This window comes from Anopheles stephensi, chromosome 2, assembly GCF_013141755.1.
Source record: "Anopheles stephensi strain Indian chromosome 2, UCI_ANSTEP_V1.0, whole genome shotgun sequence".
NCBI classification, from domain to species: domain Eukaryota; kingdom Metazoa; phylum Arthropoda; class Insecta; order Diptera; family Culicidae; genus Anopheles; species Anopheles stephensi.
In genome coordinates this window covers 32,334,924-32,354,829 of record NC_050202.1, presented here as the reverse complement: position 1 = coordinate 32,354,829, position 19,906 = coordinate 32,334,924, and the positions used below count along the sequence as shown (strand labels likewise).

General features: G+C 44.5%; 1 protein-coding gene across 3 annotated transcripts in view; it reads left to right on the top strand.

The window, feature by feature from the left end:
* LOC118505273 (matrix metalloproteinase-2) overlaps nucleotides 1-19,906 on the top strand; it is a 288,477-nt gene that overhangs the window by 101,752 nt on the left and 166,819 nt on the right. Inside the window, exons 1-2 of one of the 3 annotated variants that reach the window (XM_036040838.1) lie at nucleotides 11,416-11,813; nucleotides 12,356-13,254. The exons of the other annotated variants lie outside the window; for them this stretch is intronic. The gene's annotated coding sequence lies outside the window, so the exon portion shown is untranslated. Of the gene's footprint in view, nucleotides 1-11,415; nucleotides 11,814-12,355; nucleotides 13,255-19,906 lie in introns of those variants that run through there. 3 annotated transcript variants of the gene reach the window in all.

The following is a 19,906-nucleotide window of genomic DNA, read 5'->3' as shown; positions in this document are numbered from 1 at the left end:
AAAGTTGGATCCTCCATCGGGACATGCTTTCCTGTTCGCTGCCGAGGTCGAAATAGTTAAAGGAAAGAAAACAACCAACGCTCGAGTATCGATTGAAACCTGTTGCATGTAGCGGTGAGATTAATATACAAGCGGCGGAGGTAAAGTACCGGCCTACCAGGAATGGCCGGGAGAACATTTGTCGAAGGGTGCCGCTATAAAACCCTTCTCACCAAACGACCGTACATCGGTCCGACGAAAGGGAGAAAATGAATTACGGCTCCTTGAGTCTGCGTGGCAGCACATCATTAGGAGCTACCCGAAAACTACGCTATTTATGATAACGATCCAACAATTTATGTGTATGCTGTGTACCGAATTATGCTAGTTGGTACAGGAAGTCCTTTTTGTTTCCGTTTCCGAAGGGAGTAACGGGTTGCAGAGAGTGCCGGAGTGAAACATGGCGGAGATCTACGGGGGGACCGAAAAACATTGGGGAAAACAATTTGGGTAAGAGTGGATGGGACATGTGGCAGAACTATTGGAGAAAAAGGGAGGAGAGGTTCAGCAGGGTGCTCTTACCACGACCCTTACCCTTGAACGGGCGGAACTACTCGAATTTGAAATCGATTATTTTGTTCCAAACACATTCTACGCAGCGCCGGGTGATGCTTCTGGGCGTGCTTGTGCCCTGTTCGGCACTAAACAGCTTTGGCAAGATATTTTCTAAACTCTAAACGTTTTAACTAAACTTTTTCAAACGTCCCAGGAGATAGGGTTTATCTCCGGACCGCACGCATAGTTACGCACTAGCGCGAGTGCACATAATATGTTAATCACCTTAACTAGCGCACTATTCGTATGTGAAACTACACCACGTTATGAGCTCCTGACGCTCGGCCGATTTTTCCGATGCGGTGTTACGTCCCACGGAATAAACACTATAATTGAGATGTGTTTTAATGTAAATTTGATCAGGTGTTGTGTACGCATTTTATTTGATCAAATTTAAATACAAAAATTATTATGGCTTCTCGACAAAAAAAAGGTGGAATCGTACTGAAAAGTTTAATGAAAATTTTGGCTTTTTTGGGAGTGCTCGGATGAGCACCGGGAACACATATCACGCTGCAGGTTGCTTTCAAAAACCTATGGTTCCACTTTTCAATCGTATATGCTGTGTATGTTGGCTCGAAGTATCGACTTGGTTTCGAATCGAAACCAGGAGCACAGGACCCGGATCCTGCATCGGAGCAGGTTGTTTAGAGTTGGCACAACAACATCAACACTGTCCGTAGACCAGTGTACCGGTGCTTACCGAAACGGGACAGTTGTTTAATGAAAAAGTCCTGTGAAACGTTTCGAACTATATACACAGCATCCGGAGGGGTGGGAATTTAAGAGAGTGAGAGAGAGAGAGTTTGATATGAGGTTGTCGCAAAAAGAGGATTCCTGACTAGAATGTTAGTGAAAACTAGCATCGAAATTGCTCGAAACACCTTTCCACGTGCGTATGGAAGATTTAGTTCCGCCTAGCGACAGGAATATCTCTGCTACACACAGTGTTGCTTTCGTGCGTTTGCTCACTGGCAGCAGGTCTCAATTTACCGGCAAATAGTTCTCCCTACCAAGGATTCATACCAGTTGGGAGGTATTCCATTCTAAGCACGCTTGTTTAGCTAAACACTATCATAGCATCACACCACGCACCTTCACAACCCAACTCCACCCCACGCCCGTCTAAACCTTCCATCAAGAACACATAATCAAGAAACGCACCAGTATGTCAGCGTATGTGCGAACATGAGAGGAAGCTGTAATTAAACCATTGACATTGGATCAAAAGTGTAAAGCGTAGGGTAGGCAAAGGTAAGACGACCCCAATTCGGTGCGGAGGTTTTGGTCCTTAGGAGCGAATTTATAACTCCTAGAAGGAGGTGACCCTTTCGCAAGGGACGAATGGGAATATTTACCTCTGCTGCTGCTGTTCTTGCGCTTCCCTGTAGGAAGAATATCGTTAGTTAAGAAGATTTACATAGATGAACAGTATTTAGTTTTATTACCCAACCCGTAAATAGAGGACAGAAAAGGGCACCACTTCAGCACGGGATGGGATAAGTAGCCCGCAAGGGTTCGGTTTCGGTGACGTGTGTGTGTTTGTGGCAGAACTTTGCTGTAGTGTAGACGCTAGACCAGCCAACATACTGGTGTTATGTTGTTCTGCTATAAAAAAGGGTCATACCCACCCCGTTTTGTCGAGAAACCCCGCAATGGTAGTTTGTGGCTGCTTTTTGGAGCTTATTTTGGGGCTAGCAGAAAAGGCTACATTAAGGGGGTTCTCGATTCGTTTCATTTGGGGAAATTTATTTAGTGCTGTTTAAGATCGATCCGAAGCATTTTGAGTGGAATTTATTTATTATGATTAGAAGTTAAATTGAATTGTTTAATGGACAATTATTATTACCATCAATTTACACACCTACACCTTCTGGACACATGCTCCAAAAGTGGGGAAGGACCACTACAGCATCCGTCCTAATGTTACGGGTGCTTAGTATGAACAGCAGACATCCTCCCCGTGAACATAATAGCCTGGTAGTAGAAACATTCTGCCAAAAATCGCCAAACATAACAAACCCATCTCCGACCACAATAACGATCCGGAAGTGACCGGAAACGATTCCACCAGAGAATGTGGATTGGAAAGCGGAAGCCACCTCGCATTGGCGTGTGGAATAAGTACATACATGAGCACATGCTATTCATTCCCTCTTGATCGGTGATTTATATCCGACGACGAGCTGAATGGACCCGACTAGAATCCAGTTTGAAGAGCATATTCTTCCTTTCAGGATAAGAAAACTTTCCGTTCGTCCGACGTTAGAGCTCGCGTAGTACACGGCATGGGAAGCATAAAATAGAAATATGCAAAATACACAGCTTCGTGCATGTCGATGTCCGGTTTGCTCTGCCCACACCCCCCCCCCCCCTTGCTGCTGGCGCCTGCCTGGAAGGACAGCTTCCAGCAGCGTTGTTGAAATGGTTGTTTTTTCCGGTCCGGCACCAATTTGATGCGGTTCGCTCCGTACACTGCAAAGCCAATGCGGCTGGTCCTCTTAAATCAAACGGGAGCTAAGGTTAAGGGAGGAAAAATAGAATCAAACCTTCCTTGTACTACGCTTTTGGCGTACGTTGTACGGAGGAAGAGATTAAAACTCAACAGGTTTCTTTCTGGTATCGATCAGTGTGGGCGCTTACGGTTGAACTATCGACCAGCAGGAAACTACGTTAAGGTATTGCTACGGTAGACGAGTTGCAGTGTAGAAAATCACTTCCGCTGTTGATCGTCTTATAGTTGCATTGCTATGGACACTTGCAGCATTTAAAGGAATATGTTGTGCGAGCTTCTTTAAGCAACAAAACGGGCTTATGCGGGGACCGTTTTTATGCGTCGAAATCGATTTAAAGATTAAAGTTTGTCCCACGAGTGAACTACTTTTTCCTTAATGTCTTTTTATTTTTCTTGTTAAACAGAGAAAATCGCAAGCTTTCTCCTTTGATGAGACTGTGAAAATTGTTTATGATTTGAATTAGTTTATATTTAATTTTTATATTTTTATTTATTTATTTGTTTAATACTGCTTGTCACAAGGACTTTTCAGTAGCGACAGATACAATATAATTTAAAAAATATAAATAAAACGTTCAAGAAAGGGACGAGACACATTAGGACAAGGTAGACAAAAAACAGGAACGGAAGTATCCACGATCGGTAGTTTGGGCGAACCGCGAGCGTCGCAATGGAATGAGGAGTGCAAGGTAAACGCAAGCGGTAGGGTGAAATGTAAAAGGGAATGGCCGCCAAGAGGGTAGGGGAGTCAATGTTGGCTAGAAGGATGTTGGCCTGCGCGCTTGACAATGGCAATGTTTTAAGCCGACCAGTCCTAGTAATTGACACCGCACCGAGTATGGAGCAGAAGCAACATTGGGGTCGTTCAGCAAGCGCCTGATGTCGATTGTTTTAACTTCCGCTTTACCTTCTCCAACCAACGGTGGAGGAGGTGACTCCTGCTGGGTATCAAACGGCGCTGGTGTAGTCTAAAATAGGACGAAGAACCCATCAATAATACAACGCCCTCGAGCACAGCGGATCACGGACCTCCGATTCCATTCGGGTGATGAGGTCCTACGATTTGTTTAGCCCGCTCGAGGACTGAGTTGATATGTGGCTCAAAAGACAGTTTGTCGTCGAACCACACATCAAGATCCTTTACCAGAGTGACTCGTAGTCGCGTAGATAGACGCGTAGAGGACGCTTTGGTTCTTTAAAATAAACCTTGTACCTTGTAGAAGATAAACTTACAAAGATGTCCGCTTATCTTATCCATCGTCTAGCACCGTTGTCTACCAATCCAAAATCCCTAGGACGCATTAGAGGTGGCAGTTCGGTGGCCAAGCCAAAAGTGGCGCCACGGTAGGATCGGAGTTCAAATTCCATCCAGACCGTCTCATAAAGCCATAAATTGGCAGAACAAGACCTCTCAAGGTTGTTGTGCTTGTGTCAAGGAAGAATAGGCAATAACGCTATCATTACGTTCTAATTTGGAGCTATTACGACTCATCTTCCGATGTCGTCCGCTAGAATTTACAGACTGAGTGGTTCGGTGTCATTCTTATGACGTGGTCGACTCGCCACAGATAAGTGTGTCTTCTTAACTGCACAATAACGAGGTACATTGACTAGTCTTGCTCGATACTGTGAGGTTATCGTCATTGTCCTTGCAGCGATTTCTAGGAAGTCTTGTTACGTAAACAGGACCACACATAATTCTGACTATCGCTACTTCGTTTTCGCATTCCAGTAAAATGTTGTGGTTCATTATAAAAAGTCTGCCATATCAAACTGGCATTCTTTCATTGGCTTTCCTGGGAAATCGCCACAAGTGTGTTAGTACTTGTCAGTCAGTGTTGGTTTGCGAAAGCAAAACAACAACCATGCCACCGCTGCTCGCATTCGCCGAATTTTCCACGCTATCAAACGGAAGCCACAGAAGCGGCCGAGTCCATCACACACTGTAAAACGCATCCACATTGTTAGCACACACGCATCAAGGAAACATCAACAGCAGCGGAACCAGCACCAACATGATCATCATCATTAGCATCATCAGTATCTCTCTTCATGTTTAAAAACCAATTAATGAGGCGATTTATCGCTGCCCATAAAGTGTTTATTTATAGCGAAACGTGAACGGAATGCGTAGGCCCGTCCGTGTCGCTGCAGTAGAGCGAAGAGGAATAAAACATTGGCGCTCGAGCCTGTGTTTCGTTGTTGTGTTGTGGTGCTCTGTTTGCTTTTTGCTCTTGTTCCTCCGCTCCGCACGCATGCCGACCGATGTAGGACAGTTTCCGGGAGGAAGTAAAATCGGTGGACAGAATGCCAGACGCCTTGCGCCGCGCCCCGTTTGACTGCGGCTGACGATGCCGCCGGCAGGAAAATATGAGCTTGTACTACAAGCGATGCGATTATTATGACGATAATGTGTGTATCGAGCCGCCGGCGGAATGGTCCGTAGGGCGAGAGGTGGAGTGAAGACGCGGTTGAGTATGCCTACAGGACACGGGCGGCACGCCAAAGATCCCTCCTATCCGTTCTTGATTTGTTGTTGAGGGCGGATAAAACATACAACCTTCGGGTTTTGCCCACCGAATGGAACACTTACACACCAACGATAAGAATATCCTCGCAGACCGGCTTCCCACTTGTGGGGGCTTGTCGATAGATTCTCTTAGGTGAAATAAAAAAAAACACTCGTGTGGCCACGAAACGGACCCCGCCTTACATCCACGGATGTGGACTCTTACGGTTCGTGCCATTCCGAACAATGGCGAAAGGCCACAACGCAAGAAAGTTGACTGGTTTTGGGAAAAAGTAAGCAAACTCTGAGGCAAAGGCAACGATGCCCCTCTGCATGTTTCCATCATTAGGACGGAAGGGAAGTTTATCCTCCAAAGAATAAGCGCGCGCGCTATCCGACCTCTCATCGCTTGTGGGACCATTATCCTGCGCGGCAATATCAAGTTTCCTTTCAATCTTCGCTTTTCAATGCCATGCATGAATGAGCGGTGGAGGTTTGGCGTGGAATGGAATGATTAAAGTTTTGCCCCGAAGGTTTAAACTCTCCGTTTCGCGGATGGCGGTTCTACGGCGGTGAGAACGGTGAGCAAATTAAACTAAAACCGATTCAGCTTTTCATCACCCATGTGTGTGTGTGTGGAGTCTGTGTGTGGTTGAGTAAACGTAGGATGGTTTTTGGTAAGGTGCACGTTCGCCTTGGTTGGCTTAAGTAAAAATTTATCAGGCTGATTGTGAATGATGTGGGTTTGCATTGAATTGCGGGAAGCAGTGAATAGTGTGCAATGTTGATGGCGTACACTGAAAGGAGAAGTTTAGCTAGTGGAAATCTCTTCACAGAGGTGAGAAACCATTCGCATCAGAACTTTCGCCCAACGTAAGAATTGGGAGAAATTTAAGAGTTTAAAATTTTCTATTTAATATGTTTTATACTATTATATTATTGGTAGTATGCTCATTCTCTTTACATTTTTTAGCCTTAATAAGCTAAATATTTGCTTCATTTCGCCACACAATTGGAGATAGCTATTTCCTTGGCGAAAGAGCTAATTTATATGAGCCTCTCCTGATGTACTATTCATGAAAGCTCTCTTGTCAAGGATGGTGGCCGTAAAGACGAATATTAACATTATAAGTGATTTAAATTACGCGTTCACCTTCAAAAAAGTTGAATCAAAGGAAAACTGAATGCGAAGTAATAATTTTTTCTCCTAGAATTCGCTTAGCAGCGTGCGCCTAGGAAGTCAATCCTAACATGACTAATAAAATGTATGAAACGAGCTGAATCTCTTTGATGGCATATTCAATATTGGCTTTCTGAGCGTCAGTAGTTTGCGACCTATTGGCACGGACCTGGGATTAAACATTAGTACATCACGTGGAAGGGTCAACATGGAAGTCTTATAATCGGACATGAATTGGACAGAAGAGTCAACGCTTGTTGAGGGGTAAACTCCAAGATGGACACCAAATAGAGTATTCTTGAAGATGCCTAGCGACTTGATGATTTATTGCGTCCTGGTCTTGTACTGAATTCAACAACTTTACTTGGCAACTAATCTTTTCATCCAGAAATGGACCTTGTCGCCGAAGTTGAGCAGTATTTGACTGGAGTCAATATACAATTCCGGAAAACCCTGATCAACAAACATAAGGGCAGGGATTTTTTGTATGTTATACGTTTATCTACATTTACGTAAATATTTTTTTTAACTGGAAAGAAAGATGCTGTTTAAATGTAATTTAATTTGCCACTTGTATTTATTTTCGATTATGACGGCTTGACGCCGTATGGTCAATTTGCCACTTGTAGTTTGAACAATTATTCGCCTTTAAAATTGCAAAAGTTGATATTCCCTGACTGGTTTTCGTTTAGAATATTCACTTTCCATTATTTCTGTTTATTTGTTATACCCACATTTTTATACCGCTTATACATGCTTTCGTCTACTAAATAGTAATAATTTTATTTTTATTTCTCTTTTTAGGTAAGCACTTACATCGAAAATGCGTATAAAACAGCAATTGGACAAAAAAAATGGCGTTGGTGAGTGAAGTGATATTTTTTTATAAACGTTTCAGCTAACAATTCCAAATTCTATGCATTCTACCATACTTTTCCCTTCCGCGGGTTCGTTGTGCATAAGAATGCGTTCATGAATGCGTAAGCAGTACCACCACCGCCATACAAAGCGCCACCTGCCCTTTTGGCTCGAATCAATTGGGTGAAAATAATGCCCGCTCATAAAAGCCAGCTAGAGCTGCCGGAGCTCGGGCTCGCAATACCCTTGGGTGTTATGCGGCGAGCAGTGGTGTAGCACTAAGGACCTAACAGCAGCAACAGCAGCAGCAGCACGTTGAATGATGTCGTATCGACATGCAAAACTTTCTCACATGCGGGTTTTGCGGGCTACGGCGGTGCGCTGCTGTATGTGTTCCGGATCCATCGAATATCATTTCTCTACCTCGGATCTAGTTTGCGTTTCACCTTTGGCCAATGATTCTTTTACATTGCCACTAGTAGACGCTGGGCTGCTGAATGCCAGTGGTTTCTTCCATCGTCGACTCACCTCAGCCTTGCGACGCGCAGCTAAAGAATGGATCTGATACGATGGGAAATGTGAGCGCGTTAGAGGTGGTGGCTAAGGGGCACTAGACAATGGAAATTAATAAAATATCTTACTCCACGGTTTGATCCATTAATGACGAAACGTTTGACGAAAATGGCCTCTATTGTAAGCTTCAGACGAAATACCTCACACTTTGCACTGGTAGACCAATTTAGCAATCTTTACAGCTTTGTGTGACTCAGCTGCTTCCGTATTTAAACGATTTTTTTTTCTCCAAAGTTCGATTTTTGTTTCTTTTTTTATACATAGACGCACACACTTACCCATTTATGGTTTATATTTTATAATCGTGGTTTTTGTTGTTTTCATGATCTGACCCACCATCGAGCTGATTGATTGCTCAGCGAAAAATTGATATCATTCATTTTACCGAACTAATGGCATCTTACGCTCTCTCCTGCTGCTAGCAAAGGAAACTCCCCGAGGATGGAAAAATAGATTAAACTTTTCTGCAAACTCAGGGTAGAGCAAGGAAAAGCAGCAAATAAAAGGGAAAGAAAGAGAAGGCAAAGTCGAAAAAAATGTAAAATCAACGACAAAACGTTACAGAGGAAGCGTTAGCTGTGATATGGAAATAGGCACAAGCAGTTTTCGGGACAGAAGAAGTGAAAACAGGCCGCGAAACTAATTGACAAATTGGTTTACATGGACCACTTCCGGCAGAGTATCCTGTCCAGTGGGCGGTGGGACGCACGGAAGGGCAAGAGACGAGCTGTGAGATATTCATCTGTCGGATACTAGTGAAGACATGAACTGGTCATCCTATGTATGTGTGTATGTGTTTGTGGGTACAAGGCCGTGGCAGAAGCACACAGCGTAAGCGGAACATTTAATTAGATCATAAATCATCGCTCATGAATATGGATGCGTCGAATGGACGAGATCTACCTTACTGCATACTACTATCAGGAAGCGGATGCAAAAAAACTGGAGCAAGTTGTCAAAAGATATCGTGACCAACACACACACACACACTCCCAAACTCTCGACCCAGTGTTCGAGTAATTTTTGGGTGTTGTTTTACTTTTCCTTGTTTTTTTTTTTTTTTTTACGGGAGGAGTTTTCGAATTTTGGCCTCACTGGCGGAAGCCGGAAAAGATCTCATCGCAATGAGACTCAACGAGTGGGAAAACTGGGTCGTAAAAAGATCAAAGGATCACCCCATGATATGCACTCTTTCCAATTGCTCCCGAAAGAAATCGCAAATTTTCTACAGTGTGTGTGTGTGTGTCCTAGGACTGTACCTCCTCTCTACGCCTTCCCTTAGCGCGGGGTTGCATGCCGCGCGGAAAACGAATCAAAGTTCATATGAATCTCGATTTGTAATTCATCATTTTTCCCTCGCTGCAAATGGGAGGCAAAGTACGCGCGCACTGATAAAGCGAAAAAGAAAAGAAATGAAACGATGCCAGGGGGGAGGGGGGGGAAACAGTTTGAATCGTCAGCTCACTAACACGTGGCGTTCGCGATTTGTGAATCCCTTTTTTTTTGCCTTCCATTTTTTGCTCGATTTGCTCGATCCAAATTTATTCAAATTTATACTTCCTCATTCCGGTGGAAGAAATTTTCTGGTGGGTGAGTGTCTTTTTGCCTTGTGAGTGTTTGGTTGGCGCGTTTGTTGCTTGTGTGTGTGTTTTTTTTGCATACGTCATTCTAAATTTCTTTTTGGCGTTAACTTTTCCACGTCATACGCGTGTAAGTGAGAACAGTTTTTGTTCGCTTTTTCTTGCGTGCTAAAAGGATGCTTAGTGTTTTTCGTACGTTCGTTCGGTGATTCCGTGCTAAATGGTGACGGCTTGAATGCTATTCATAACATCGCAACTTTCATCCAATGCGGGTACAGTCTGCGAAGCGAGGATTGGACTGTCATCGGCCAGTTTAGTCGTGCGCCCGGAGGTGATGTGGGTTAGCCTGGAAGAGGATTTATATGTGGAATTTAGAGCGCTTTAGATTTGTGAACACTTCCTTATCAGGTGGTTTAGTAGGGCGATCCTGAAGCAATTAATATCAAAAAATATAGGCTTGTATTTAAAGTACTTGAAGCGGCTAATTGAATTGATGTGTCCATGAAGTTTTCATGATCAAAACAAAAATGTTAATAGAAATCATATTAGTTAAACAAACCAAGCAAGAGAACGAACGATTTCACCAGCAACGACTCCCGGGATCTCAACGGATTCCGTGGTGAAAGCTTCTTTCGTGGCGTGGTGAATAACTCGCCAATTTCCCCTACGCTCATCCGATGGCTAACTGCACACTTCTTTGTCCTTAGGCCACAAATGCAGAGGAAGTAGGCTGGGCAAACGAGGGATACGAAAAGCTTTTCCCAAAATCAGCTGACAAATGGGCAAAGAAGCTATCCTTCACAGACGTGAAAGCTTTGCTATTACCCAGATAGATGGGTTAGCGTGAAAAAAAAACCTTCAGGAGAAAGGATACTCAGCATCGAGTGGTGAGGCGATAAATGGGAGAGCGTAATGTTTACTCTCGTGAGTTCCGTCGGGCGCACTTAGAAGGGTCGTGCGTGCGCATAGTGGAAAAAAGGAACGAACAGGATGATCAAAAATTGTTTTGTAATTTCTTGACAAGTTTTAATGTTTAATTTAATTAGAGCGATAGAGAAGCGTTAAATAGTGAATTATGGGCTATTAATTCTACAATTATTTTTTAAACATTTTTCGAATATCTAAAGAAGCAGCTCGATGTGCCATAATTAGAATTGAAATCCATTTTCTTTATTTAAAATCATTAATAGCTTTTGATATGAATACGAAAGAAACTTCTGTAGGAATCAGTTCATCACAAACATCCCTTCTATGATATGTTGTTTTCACACCGTGATGCCCTTCGTTTTGCCGTTGGGGAAATTCTTCTCTCCCGTTATCGTTATCACTCGCCCCCCAAAAACCCGATCCGTTGTTAGAAGTAGTTGCTAGTCTGTGTGCTTTACTATTTCGGGGCATCCGTTCTACGGACACAGCATTATTCGGATGGGGCAGCATCATCGGTTTTGTGCATGCGCGTGTGTTAGTGTGTTGCGTGCATAACCGCGAACACGAAGCCCCCGGATCGTAGCCAACCCGAACCGGTAGCGACGGAACTCAGACTCAATCATCAGCCAAAGCCGGGCGAAGTGTAGTACTGGACCTGGACCCATCGCATCTCTCCGAACTGCTCTGCTGCCAACGGTTCAGATCATCGCTGAGCGCTGTGGTGAGTGGAGTGGATTCATCCTTTAACCAACAAGGGTGCTCGTGTTGCAAAACGTTACCGAAAGCGCCTGTGTTTCGTTCGTCCTTTTCGGTAGAGCTGTGGGGTTAGGGTGTGGTGTGTGTGTGTGCAAGCGTGCGTGTGTTTGTGGAGGTGCAGAAGAGTCCTTCGGTCCGGTGCATATCCGGGAAACGGTTCGGCTATGTTCGGGTTTCCGACCCGACGGAAGGAAGCGCGTGCGGATTGCATTCCACCCAGTCGGTAACGTTCCACCCAGTCAGTTCTCCCACCCCTCCCTGTTTTCCTCTGTGCGTTGTGTGTGTGTCAGTGTGGTGGTGCGTCGTCGTGTATGGCAAGCAGTAAGTTGTGACCGGGATCCTGCCAGCCAGCCAGCCAGTAGCCATCCGACGGCTGGGTCCTGCTGGAGTTGGCAACTGCAAATTTAGTCATTGGCCTGGCCCAGTCCGGAGTGGTTGTGCTTTCTAGTGGTTGGCTCCGGGCAAGATTAACAGCAGCAGAGTTAGCAGAAGACAGACAGTTTGTTACACCTAACCAGTTTGTTGGGTATACTTTACGGGGCAGTGTCAGAGTGTGAAACTGAAGTCAGTTTTTAAGTAGCTTAGCTGAGAAGATTTTCGGCTCGTTTTAATGCCAAATCGTTTAGTCTTGAAAGGGGTTAAATCAAGTGTGTACTCACCGCGAGCAGATAGCAACTCATATAGAATTAAAGATACTTCCAGACATTCCGATAGAACGAGTAACGAGGGCTAATCTAAATCAGGAACTCTAAGCAAGGCTTTCCCCCTACAGTGCAATCGGTGGTCGTGTTTGTTCGTTTAAATCGCGCGAACTCTCCTTTACCAACACATTTAAACGCACTCGACCCTCTACCCTCTGCTAGTCTTTCACTCGAGTGCGCGTTCCATTCGGTGGTGTAAAATTGGTGCCAGCATCTCGCTACAATTAAAACAAACGGTTAACTGAGCAAATACTCACACTCGCCGAGCAAGCTTAAAAAAAAGAAACGAAACAACGAACTGAACAACTGAACACAACAAAACGCACCCGCCGGCACGAATGATGAGCGCTCGACGAAGTCTCGACGATGGCCACCGGAAACGGATGGTGGCCACCCTGGTCGAAACCTGCATCCCCCAGCAGCAACGCACGAACTCGCTGGACCTCGAAGTGTTTTGTCGCTTCCGCAGGCTCCACATCGCCGGTGGTGGTCGCTCACGTGCCGAAGGATGGTGCAGCTCGTACGACGAGCAGGCTGCACAATTTATGGCCCACCTGCCATCCGCTTCCATTGTAAGGGGCGGCTGTGGTTAAAAGCGCTCTGCACCTTCCTGCTACCCCCTATTGCTGGGCTTCAAAATTCTCCCGCAAGCCATGTTTTTCGGGGCGTTTGCTGTACTGCTGCGAACGTGTCAAAAGCAGTAGCCGAGATGCAGCAACAAACTTCTTCACATGCCCGGACCCCCATTCCCCCAAGATGGTGTGTGGAGTCTTGATTTTGTCCGAGGTTTCGGGTCACAGTCAACGGGAAGGGATTTTCGGTCATCGAGAATGATGTTGTGGTTGGCAGAAGGGTGGCTAGTCTACGCCCCCGGTACCCTAACGTGACCCCACCAGCAACAGCTAGCAGCGCAAGAGCAAAGGGAAAATCAGCATTTCTGTGTGGGCCTCGATGCCATCCGACACCACCACCAACATCATCGTCGTCGCCACCATCGTCGCCCTGTCCGTCAACCGGAAGACCCAAAAAGGAAGCAGCCACGGTCACGTTCGCAACTAAAAGTGAGTGAAACTGTTGTATATTTTTCTTCATACACGCTCTTCACATATTATACTTTCCTACCACACACACAACACACACACACATAATACGGATATCTGGCCTGTCCTGTTTATCTTGCCTTACCTTTGCCCGATTTTTTTTTTCGGTCCTGGTGCCGGAGACCACTTTCCGTCCATGGACATCTCCTTCCGATTTTTCACCCGATACTGTGAGTCCCATTTTTATGTTACGTTAGCTTACGCTTCTGTCCATTCCTGGAACTTCCGCCTGTCTTTTGATACATTTTTCATTGGGTCAGGAGGAAGTGCGTGCCTGTAGGGATGTGTATGTATTTTATCCGACCTCTGTGTGTGTGTGTGTGGAAATATGGGCCTTTTCGTTGGGTTTCGGATCGAGCCTTCGATGGGCCAGTTTATTTTAGCTGCCTCGCATTCTTTTTTGCTGCTGTTGGGTGAACAGTTTTCCCTGCGAGTTGCGAGTGTTTTTGTTTGGAAGAGTATTTCTGTTTTCGCTCTCTTTCGTGTTCGACGACGGGGGAACTCTCGCTTCCGTACTGCCGGAAAATTCGTCGTTCGTTCAAAGGAACGAACGAATGCGCTCTCGAGCACCACGCTAGGAAGCATGTGGAACTCTGGGCAGTTCCGTAGCACCAGCACCAACAGACACACTACTGGGTCATATTTCTATTTTATTTTATTCCGGATACCGTCCGAGAAGTCGCGAACGAACGAGACACAAACAAGAAGGAAAAAAAAACACCCCAGTGAGGGTTGAAACAAAATCCATTCCGGGTCGTGTGGAAGTGGCGCACCAACCATCATCATCATCTCTCGCGTGTGTTTCGGTTGCTGTTGCTGGTGTTGTGCTTGTCTGTTAATTTTCGTCAGCCCAGCCAAAGTCCAATCCATTGCCGGCGCTGTCCACCCACTTTTTGACACACTGTTCCATACAAGCGCTCACACACACACGGACACATGGGGGCAATCGGGGGCCGCGCGATCATTGAAAGTGGTTTTATTTATTTTTATGCGCATCCACATTCTAACGGCCCTCCGCGCTTTTTTCGGGGTCGACTCGATGGCAAGTGACAATTATCAACACGTCAATTGCACTTGGGTTTTATTGGTTTCGGCTGAAATGAATGCAGCCTTTCTGTTTTTTTGGTTTGTCTTTTTGGTACGAGGGCCGTTTCGGGGGCCAACCTTCTTTCCGGGAGGACAACGAACCAACGAAGCTTCGTGAATGAAATTGAATTTCGTTTCGATGCAACCGATTGTTCGGGTGGAGAAAAAATGGCACGGTTTTGCTGGAAAATTGTAATACAATACGTTGTGGAATGCTACAAAATGCGCTAATGCTACAAAATTGCGAGAAAACCCGTGTCGAGTTGTTTAAATATTGATTTCATTTGTTGTACCAGATGTTTTTCCTGTTGAATTTGTGCGACAGAAATTGAAATTAAAATAAGTTTAGAAAAAATGCAACTGAAATATTTTTTAATGAAACTTATAATTTATGTTTCGCTTTACTAATATCTATATTAATGGTTTTTGATAGGATACAGGTCTCTTGATAAAAGCCTTATACAATCATTGACCATCTGTATATACGCAGGACTGACTATCCGGTTATGGGTAAAATCAGGTAACCGGAAGCCAGGAATGGCAGACCGTGACTTTGGAGGTTGTAAAGCCAAAGAAGAAGAGCTTTATCAGCTATCAGTGTCAGTCTCTAACATAAACGATTCCCACCGGGATCTCCTACTCCTTAGCACTGGACCGACTTTCCTTCGTAAATTATGCATTCTCGGGTAAATGAAGTCAGGGACACCTAAATTGGCAGTTCAAGGCTTCTCAAAGTTGCTGCTGAAGAAAATTTTGTTACAGAAATTATGTTCAATAGAAATTATTTTGATGGTTGAAGAAGGAAGAAAAAAATTGACTTAAGTGTAATGGGCTCTTACATAACATCTGCTACTAAAGTATTTCTCTGCATAATTTAATGAATACCTTCTAACCTTCCAACAATGGCTCTCAACACACAATAAACATAAAACACGAACAAACAACTGTATAAGTATACAGAACATAAAAAACAAAAAAAAAAGATTCAAAAATGCACTTTACTGCAAACAAATCATTTTTACAGCAAATGTTTCATCATCATTAAAATGCAAACTGACAGCCTGACTGCTACTTGAAATATTATGCACATCGTGCCTCGGTTTGGCGTAAGCAAGCACACAAGCTCCAGAACCATTAATAAGCTACTTGTAGCTACAGAACACTGTCAGATGGATCTGCAATACGTATGGGGGGTGAATATCCTCACTAACTTCCGGTCCCTTTCCCTAACTGCCGGCCAACTGTACGTGGGGAACGCATTGTGAATTGCATTTCTGTTTGATTCTTTGCTGTTTTTAACATTTTATTTCGGTCGGCGTTAAACCATAAATTTTACCCTTTGAAGGAGTACTGTAATGTCCCGGTATGGTACAATTGTATAAAAAATAGACGAACAATACAAACACACGCACACACACCGTTTCCCGCGCTAACGATTGTGCGTCGTGCCGCATCGTTTTGCGCGATGGCAAACGGCGAGTGTGTTTATCAATTATTGATGGAATTAATTTCTGTATTTATAAAATCGGAAATTGATTTTATGAAGTGTGCACGAACACTGGAAGGGTCGGGCGTTGGTCAAGCCGATCCGAGTTCCGGGGCCATTTGGGACAGTGTGCGGTTCACACGCAAACGATACACAAAACGATCGTCGGTTTGTGTCGGTCGGTGGGTTCGAACCCACCTCGGTGTCCTTTCCCGTTCGCTGTGGGGCGGGAGGAGAAAAAAAACAAATATACCAATCAACACCAACCAAACGCAATCCGCTTCCAGTCGAGAGATCGGGGGCATTGGGGAGAGTTGGGTCACGCACGGTGCATAATTGCAACGGCAATGCCTGTGGTAAAACTGGTGCTTTCGTCTTTCCCGGTTCATTTTACTCGGGCGGCTGGTGCGTTTGTGTTTGTGTTGCAAGCTTTTTTATTATGTGTTCTCCAAACGGTCGTACACACCCGCATGCATTTATAGCAATTACAATTTTGTCCCGGGTGTTATTTTTTGTGTGAGTGCAATATTTGGAAAAACAGGGCAATGGAAGGCCAAAATCCGGAAACGGATGTTGCGGGGTAGAAGAAATTGTTTAAATTATTATAATGCCTCACTATCGGTTGTTGCTCGCTTTGGCGTTTCGATTTGTTTGTCTGTTATAGTGTTTTTTCATATCACTTATTTTTGTTATTGGAACACTCGGTTCAATTTTTCGATTGTGCCTTTTTGAACGTTCGCTCCGCACTAAAGCAATTACAGTTCTGTCTACGCGTGTGACGCAGCTCGTAGTGACTTTAAAAAACAATCTCAGTCAGCAAAAAGCGGTCCCATTCAGGAAATAATGAAAAGCTCGAGCCAATTGGCAATTGTTTCGGAAAAGCATGAGCCGCGTTTTATTTATTTGCTATTTTGACATTTAAACGGTTGTCACGTCAAAACAGAGCACCACCGCTCTCCCCTCCAACACAGTGTAGCGAATAACAATAATCATAATAACGAATCCAATAATACCGGTGCGTTATGATGCCACACACACCCATCAAAATTATACTGCTTGGGACAAAATATTGCTCTTACCAAAAACCCATCGCTGTTTTTGCATGGTGATACATCTGTAAAGCCTCCATAAAGCATTTCGTTCGACAGTTCCGCCACTTACCCGTAATCTCATCTTCTGTTTCATTGGAGAAGGGGAGGGGGGAGAAAGAAACGAAAAAAAACCTCACACATACCACACACACACACACACGCGCTAACGCAAAAAAGTGTGCCTTTTTTAAAAAATCCAATCCAAAACCATCCCACCACCGGCAGCCTTGATGGTGAACAAATTAATTCAAATAGCGAAAACCACGGCGGCACACAAATTAAAATGAAATATGTGCAGTAGGGAAGCTTAAGGAAAAGGGGGTGAAGAGGGGAGTCATTGGGCGGACGAGTGCCAGCAACCCGTGCCAGAAGTCAGACTATAATATGTTAATCCATTTTGCATATAGCATATGGAAATTGCGAATGGCGGAATGGTTGGAAGGAGTCAAACAAGCGGTAATATAATTTGTTGCCAATACCTTCTCTCAATTGTTTACTTTCTCCCAGGTTTGTTTAAAAGTATTTTAATTATCATTTTTAAGATCTTATACATTTCAATAGTGTCAGAAACTGTTTAAGAAACGTTAAAGATATGTTTACAATAACCATATCTATGCAAGACTCTCTGGCCAGATCGCTGGCTTAAAGTTAAGTCGTCATAGAGAAAATTATGATACTAAACTGTGGAAAAGAATTAATTACTGGGTTTAGGATAGTCATTTTTAAAAGATTAGGCGTAAAAGTATAAAGAAATATTTATATATATGAAGTCTAAAATAAACAGTAAGCAGCTTACTTATAAAGACAGCTGAAGTAACCAAGCTGCGATTCGTGATCTTGGTGGTTTATCGGACCAAAATTAAATATTCGAAAATCACCTAGAAGTCTTACTTACGAAGGCTAATAGGATTTAATGCTAGATGGACTTAGGCGGTCCGGTGGTAGAGACGATAGCGGTCCTAGGATCAAATCCCATTCGGATCTCTCCACTATCCACATTCGGTCCGTACTAACTATCCAAATGGTGTCAAGAAGTTTAGTAAGCTAGAGTTTTCTGCTGGCATGTCCTAAGAGATCGTAAAGTCGAAAAGAAGAAGCCCTTGGGAGATTACTAAGATGATTAAAGGACTTAAAATGAACCTTAATAGGATTTAACATGACGAATGAGTTTTGTGATCTGGCATATGACTCTCTGGTCTCTGGTCAACAGTCTAGTAGGGATCTATTTTAGAAGATGGCTTAATTGTGTGATGCCCTTGATCGGTATTCATTGGAATCAAACGTATCGAAAGAGTGAAAAGATAAGGTTTGTGATAAGTATCCTTAGATGTCCAAACATAGTTTCAATGCATCAAAGTGCTAAGTGTTTCCTGTCAGGCTTAGAAACCCTTGAAAGATACATACATAAGGCCAGAGCAATTTTTATGATCAAGAGCTTTCTAAATATTTTCCGGCGATCCAAAGGTCTACAGGTAGAGGGTACAGCCTTTCACACGGTAGAGCCGGGATTCGAATCTTATCCAGAAAGTCCCCTGGACAGTGAGAACTCGCTAGAGCTACAGGTAAATGGAAGTAAAAGATAGCAGAAAGAAGAGGAAGAAGAAAATGTCAATTTAACATCTTCTCACACCAACCACCAACTACTTCCACACACGTACACACAACACAGTTTTCCACCGTGAAGTGTTAATGCCCGGTCAAAGGTCAATTCCGATCCATACATCGTCCGAAATATTCATCTTCTCCCTGTAACTAAAGCTCACCGCACAACTGCCTAACCAGGGATGCGAAAAAAGCAAACTCACCTCAAGGCAAATGTTGCAACATTTACCGAACACAGTCCGGAAACGACCATGCCAACACCACGTTTCCTCTTCGACCCATTCCCTCCTCCAACCGTGCCTACTAGCTGAGTAGATGGCTAAACAAACAGCTCTAGCTCGCGCACACGATGTAACACCAACAAAACGAGGCTCGTTTAGTGGGAAAATTAAAGCCATTACTGGTGGTATCCTTCCTGTTTGGAGCGGGCGGGGGCTACACCTCTCCCGAATCACCACCCAACTTTCGAACAGTGGGAGGACGGAAAAAACGAAAAATGATTAAGGTTCCGGAGGTACTGGGATACGGGTGCTAGAATAATTCGGCCGCTTGGAGTGTGCGGAGCAGGTGAAAAATTAGTACCGTAGCACGTTGCATTCGCCTGGTTCGCCCCGTTTTGCCTCCGGGATGCCGGTGGCTCGAGCCTGCCAGAAACCGAAAAGGTTCGTGGAAAACGGCCACCATCAGCAGCACCGGGTACGCCGTGGCCACTGTGCAAGATTTACATTTGTAGGATATAAATTTTCCGCCTCTTTGGAATATTTTTCCATTTTTATTCGGGCGCGCGCGTGGTGTGTTGTGCCTTCGGACGCGGTACCGAACACTTCCGGCGTGTCGCACGCACACACATACACACGTACGACCATGCTTTGGGGCACGTGATGTAAACGTGCGTAGGTTTTTCTCGCAGCGGTCCCATCATCAATCTTATTTCTGTCGCAGAGCACCCTTGGCCGGCCGTTGGATGTCTGCTAGTGGGGATGCGTTTGTTTTTGAGGTCGATTGTTGTGGACGCGCGTGCTTGGGTGGCAGCAATCTTTGGGACTTAATTCTGGATACAGGCACAACTTCCCTGTCGACGGGAAGAACGCTCGCCATATAAGGCCAGAATTGAAACCGGCGGAGTTGTATCGCCTCAAATGGGTGCTCTGCCGGGGGGGCGAGGAGCTGGTCGGGATTTCGGTTTCCGGATTCAATCCCATTCGCTTCGGCAAAACACGTCCTCGATGTGCTTGGGGGAAAAAAAAGGTTGAACGATAAATTTACTTCCATTCCGGTACCTCACAGCAGCTCACGAATCTCGGATCCTGCGGGAGAGCACATAAGCACCGCACTAAGAAGTGCCGGA